General features: G+C 38.2%; 1 protein-coding gene across 1 annotated transcript in view; it reads left to right on the top strand.

Annotated features, from left to right (window-relative positions):
• Positions 1-1,335: 1,335 nt before the first annotated feature.
• The window catches only part of LOC107084647 (protein FAM163B-like), a 13,670-nt gene continuing 9,738 nt past the window's right edge, over positions 1,336-5,267 (top strand). The window contains exon 1 of the mRNA XM_015374572.1: positions 1,336-1,574. The gene's annotated coding sequence lies outside the window, so the exon portion shown is untranslated. The remainder of the gene's footprint in view (positions 1,575-5,267) is intronic.

The following is a 5,267-nucleotide window of genomic DNA, read 5'->3' as shown; positions in this document are numbered from 1 at the left end:
CCACACCCCTCGCAGCAGAAATAAAGATAAAACATAGATGAGGGTCATAAAGCTGGAGCAGGACCTCAGAACACCATGAAAAGCCCATAAAGAACTATATATAATATAAAGAACTGAGACCTTTGTTTTTCTAGAGGAAGAAGACTGAGCATTTAAAGGAAAAGTCCACTCAGCAAGGATTAATCAATGGATCCTTATTTATTCCTGAAGCTGATACGTTCGCAATGATTTAATAAATTTAGCTTTTTAATCACGATCACTGAGTCTGGGAGCGGCCATTTTTGCCCAAATATAGTAGCCCCTCCCTCCTGCCATCTTCCAGCAGTGACGTCACGGTGCGGTAAGCCTAGCGCCATTCTCCCCGCTTTACAAGCTAAATCAATGGGAACTACTAGACACATCTGCAATCAACAACAATTATTGAAGATTTCCAGAGGACTTCACCATTGAAATTCACCAGAGCTATAGTGAAACTGACAATGCCCACGTGCATGGCAGCTGGATGCTGGAATACATCGGGTAAAAGTGAAAAAAAGAGTTATTCCACCTTTCTGATTCCTGATCCTCCACGGACGGGTTGGTCGTTGGATCGCCAACTTGAAGAGGGAGGATTTGCCATCGAACTTCTGGCCAGAGAAAAAACCCGTAATATGTAGCCAACATTTGGAAGAAGAATGTTTTCAAGATGACTTGGATAATAGCGCGTTGTGACAAACACCAGATACAGCACTGGGACTTGATCAACAGCCGATACCGCACCGTGACAATGTCACTAACCAGTAGGTGGCAGTAGTGTTCTTTGACAAACATGGATGCCTCCAGTAAAGCACATTCACATGAAATTTCAGATTTAAAGAACTTTCAGAAGTTTCTGGATATGAGCGGATTTTTCCTTTAAAGAAATTTTCTGAAGTCATTAAAATGATTAGTTCAGTTTTATGAAGTTTGTTTGTTTCTGAGTGTTTTTAATCAAAGTTTTAAATGTGTTTTTCTTATCAAGTTAAAGTGTTTGTATAAAGAGTGAACACATTCAGTCCCTGCTCAAACCTGGGAAGAAAATAAATTGATTTGCATTTCAGGAATTAAAGCTTCAGACTTTTTATTAGGTGAGGAACATTTGTTCAGATTTTTTCCTTTTAGTAACTGTGATGCCGCAGGGATTCGTGGAGTCTTTGCTGTGACGCACTGCCTCATCCACGCAGCATCACGGACAGGATGAGTGGATCCTCTGCGCGCAGCGCGCTCAGTCAGTCAGCTGCTGCTCCTGCCTCCCTGGAAGATCTGCAGATTTCAGGGAATCTAGGCTGCTCTCAGCTTTTATTTAGGGCAGAGGAATCAGTTCATCTCTGAAGAACATCCTCTTCCTCCACAGACGCGCTTTCCGAGGTGACTTTGGAGACTTGTTGGAGTTTCTGCGTCTGTTTCCCTCAGATCTCCTCAAACTGTGGAGAAAAGATCTAGTTTCTTGTTTGGTTCCTCCTCCTGCTCCTCCTGCTGAAAGCTGAGCTCCTTCCGCCAGATGTGCGCCCTGGACGCAGGGAAGCCATGAGACCACCCAAAAACTAAAGTGATGGGTAAGATCAGTTTCTACAGGCTTCAGGTATACAGACATCAAACATCGCGATATTTAATGCGGAAAAAACGCTGAAATGACATAAAATGGAGAAAAATCAGAAAGAGGAGTCTGCATGGAAATGTTTGATTTATTTGACAGTGTAGTGACTATTTGTACAAAAATAAAATTCCAAAATAAAAACATTTAAAGGTGATCAAAGCCCAAGGTGAATTTAACTAATAGTCACCTGATGCACCTGGATTCTGACTCAGACCAAAAAGATCAAAAAGGGTCAAAATCCAGTTCTTTGCTTGTTTTATTCTCAGTTCAGAGGTTTTCACAGGATTCTTCTATTTCTCTCACTCTGATTCCTGCACCTGTTCTTTGATTGACTGACTGATTGATTGATTGATTGATTGATTGATTGATTGACTGACTGTGACTGAAAACTGGTAAAAAACCATAGGACCACCCACCTGCATAATGAGCCATGACCTGCCTATTTATACTGTGGAACACCCACATCCTAAGCTAAAAGTAATTAACTAATTAAGGGAATCAACCTATTCTAAATAACTAATCAAATTAAATAAAAATAAATTCTAAGATTTAACTAAAAATTACTTCAGGTTCGATCAGCTCAGATAAAACCAAATAAAGATTGAATTTGTTTTTTTGCATGTTTTGGGTTTTATCAGTTAGATAAAAAAAAATAAAACGGTTTATTTTACCTGTTGTTAGTAAAAAGACAATAAAAACCTGAAGAATTCATCATTTACCTGCTGAAAACCAATTAAAAAGCCTCATCAACCTCACCATAGAGCAGCTCTATGGTGAGGTTGCATATATGAAGACCTGCAGGACATTTCACTGAATACTAGTTTGCTCTTCAGCGGAAATGACAGCAGGTAATTGAATCATCAGCTTGTTCGAATCTATAAACTGAAAAAGTAAATAAATCAGGTTTATAAGGGATGGATTAATGGAATTAACAATATCAATTTGCTGAAATAAAAGGTACAAAAGCTATAAAATGCTTATGTTGGACATTAAACATGAGTTTTTAAATGATTAAGTCCAGAATGAATCAAGATATGCAAGAAAGAAAAAAGGTAGGGAAAGTGGCGTAGAAAAAATAAATTTCATAATAAAAGCCAGTAGCCTGTGGATTGCACAGCTCCATAATTCTCTGCATGTCTCCTACCTGCATTTGGGCTTGGAGATATTTCACCACGGACTTTTGTTTTAAAAAGGATGTTTCCCAATGTCTTCTGGTGCTACGGTAGCTGCACACCTGATTTCCTCTCTTTAACACAAGAGGCTAACCACTGTTTTCACTGTATCCAGGGGCGGATTTAGGAAATGTGGGGCCCTAGGCAACTGCCTAGTATTGCCTAATGGTGAATCCGCCCCTGGCTGTATCCATAGATGCAATCCCACCTGCTGCCAGTGTTGTTTATGCTCTGCGTTGGTGGCAACATGATTTCCTGAAGCCATCTTCTCTGCTTCTGAATCACTCATCTTAAAGTTCTTGATCCAAAACAAACTTTTCTTTGCTTTCATCAAATTCCCACTGACGCATGTTATTTTCTTGGACTAGAATGTTTCTGTTATTGAAATGTTATTTAAATCCTCCCCTAGTTATGTATTTTATGGCTCAATAGCACAAAGGCTTCAATTAAAGAAGACATCTGGAACCAGAAACAGGAAGTATGACCGGAGGAATGGGGGGAATTAGTCCAAATGATTTGTCTCCTGCATTTCTGGCCTACTTTTAGAAACATTGAAGCAACGTTAGATATGAGCCACTCCTCATTTCCATGAGCAGGGGAGCATCCAACTGCAGAGGACAAAAACTCAAAGGCCTGCAGGGGAAACTATCAGAAAATAAGCAGCTGCTGATTCCCTTTTGTTCTCTTAATTTATCCACAAAACCAGATGAATTAATTCAGGTTTGGCTAAAAAATCTTTTGCATTAAACATGTGATGGAGAAACGGAGAGCAAAACGTCTCTGTTATGTAACCTAGACTGCTTCACTTGTTTAGGCACAGAGCTGCACTCAGATCTCATTTCATTTCAATAATGCTTTTAAATGGACATTTTATTATTTTTTTCTTTGTGTGTCACCAGTGAGGTTATTCTAACTTGTTCTGTTTTATTCCTTCGCTTTCCTGTTTTTTTTTATAGTAATCTGCTTTCACCAAACCTGCTGTTTCTCTGTCATTATGTCCAGTTTTTTCAATTTAACTTGCATGTTCTCTGAGCCATAACAAGGCTTTTGTTGGGCTACTCTATAAAAGCCTGGAACTCAATGTTAATTAAGACATTTTGAATTGATAAAGCTTCTGGATGGGAAACAAAACTTCAAACTTGGAAAACAAAAGTCCAGTGGATTGTTTTTTTTTAGCTTTTTTAACTTTTTTGGCATGAATATTATAAGCAAAGCTGTGCAGTGAGTTGAAATTCATCTTAGTTTAATCAACTCTGGAAGGAAATGGTAGGTTACCAGAAAGTAACAAGATATACAGAGTTAATCCTTATGTTCCTTGAAAGTGTCTGGGAAGTACTGGGTAGATTGACAGCAAGTAACCAATAAGATCTCAGGAAATTAACCACAAAGTTCCATCGAAAGGCTTCTGCAAAGTAGCTTGACAAAAAGACATGAGTAAGGATTAAGGAGACAGCCACTAAGTCCCATGAACATTTCTAGAAAGTACCTGGTAGGTTAACAGAAAGTAGTTAGTAAGAACTAAATAGGGAACCAATAAGTTCCGTAAACATTTCCTGAAAATGACTGGTAGGTTAATTGAAATTAACCATTACATAATAAGGAGATAACCACCGAGTTCCATTAAAGTTCTGGGAAGTAGCTGGTAGGTTAGCCAAAAGTAACAAGTAAGATCTAAGGAGGTAAAGGTTTCAGGAAATAACCTGGTGAGTTCCATCATGCATGTCAGAAATGTCTAAAGGATTTCTAGTAAGTACCTGAGAAAAAAAAAAAAAAAAGGCAAACTTGGTAGCATGTTCAAAGCAAACTAACCAGATAAAAATTGAATTGAGTAGAAAAATAAGCGGAAAATCCGTGTATAGTTTGTTCTTTGGTTTTTTTCGTTTCAAAACAAAAAGGAAAAAACAAAACAAGCATGTGGTTTTTCTGTTTTTCCGTTTTTAAAACCTAAATTGAAAAAATGAAAAATCGAATTAATAGAAAATCAACAGCGTTTGAGTTTTGTTTTGCCATCAAAATGAAAATAAAATACGGTTGTTGTTTTAATATGTAGCGGTACCGGAAATGAAGTAAGTCGCCAAAGAAAAATCATTGACAGTGGATAAAGACGGCATCAAAACAAACCATTTCTAAACAAAAGGCAATGGCGGCACTTGAACCGTTTTCTGCGCTGATTATCAAACTTTTTGAGAGAGGAAAAACACTCTGAAAGCAGTGATGCTTCGAGCCGCCATGGAGCTCCACATTACTCGTTTCCATTTTGGTAATGCTAACTGAAACAGTTCTTCTTCTTGTCGATTGGCAAGAAATTGAAGACGTACATTACTGCCACCTACTGGTAACTAAAAAAGTTATGTGTTGGGAGTTCAGGTCTTCATTTCCGGTTCTGCCATAAGGTCCGTTGAATTAAAGGCACACTATGCCACATTTTTCAGTTAACTAATGTGTTCCATAACGTTTTGGATGATTAAATGAGTCATTTC

Source organism: Cyprinodon variegatus, unplaced genomic scaffold (genome assembly GCF_000732505.1).
Source record: "Cyprinodon variegatus isolate N-32 unplaced genomic scaffold, C_variegatus-1.0 Scaffold105, whole genome shotgun sequence".
In the NCBI taxonomy this organism is placed as follows: Eukaryota; Metazoa; Chordata; class Actinopteri; order Cyprinodontiformes; family Cyprinodontidae; genus Cyprinodon; species Cyprinodon variegatus.
Note: the sequence above shows the minus strand (reverse complement) of the source record. Positions and strands in the feature narration are given on the sequence as shown.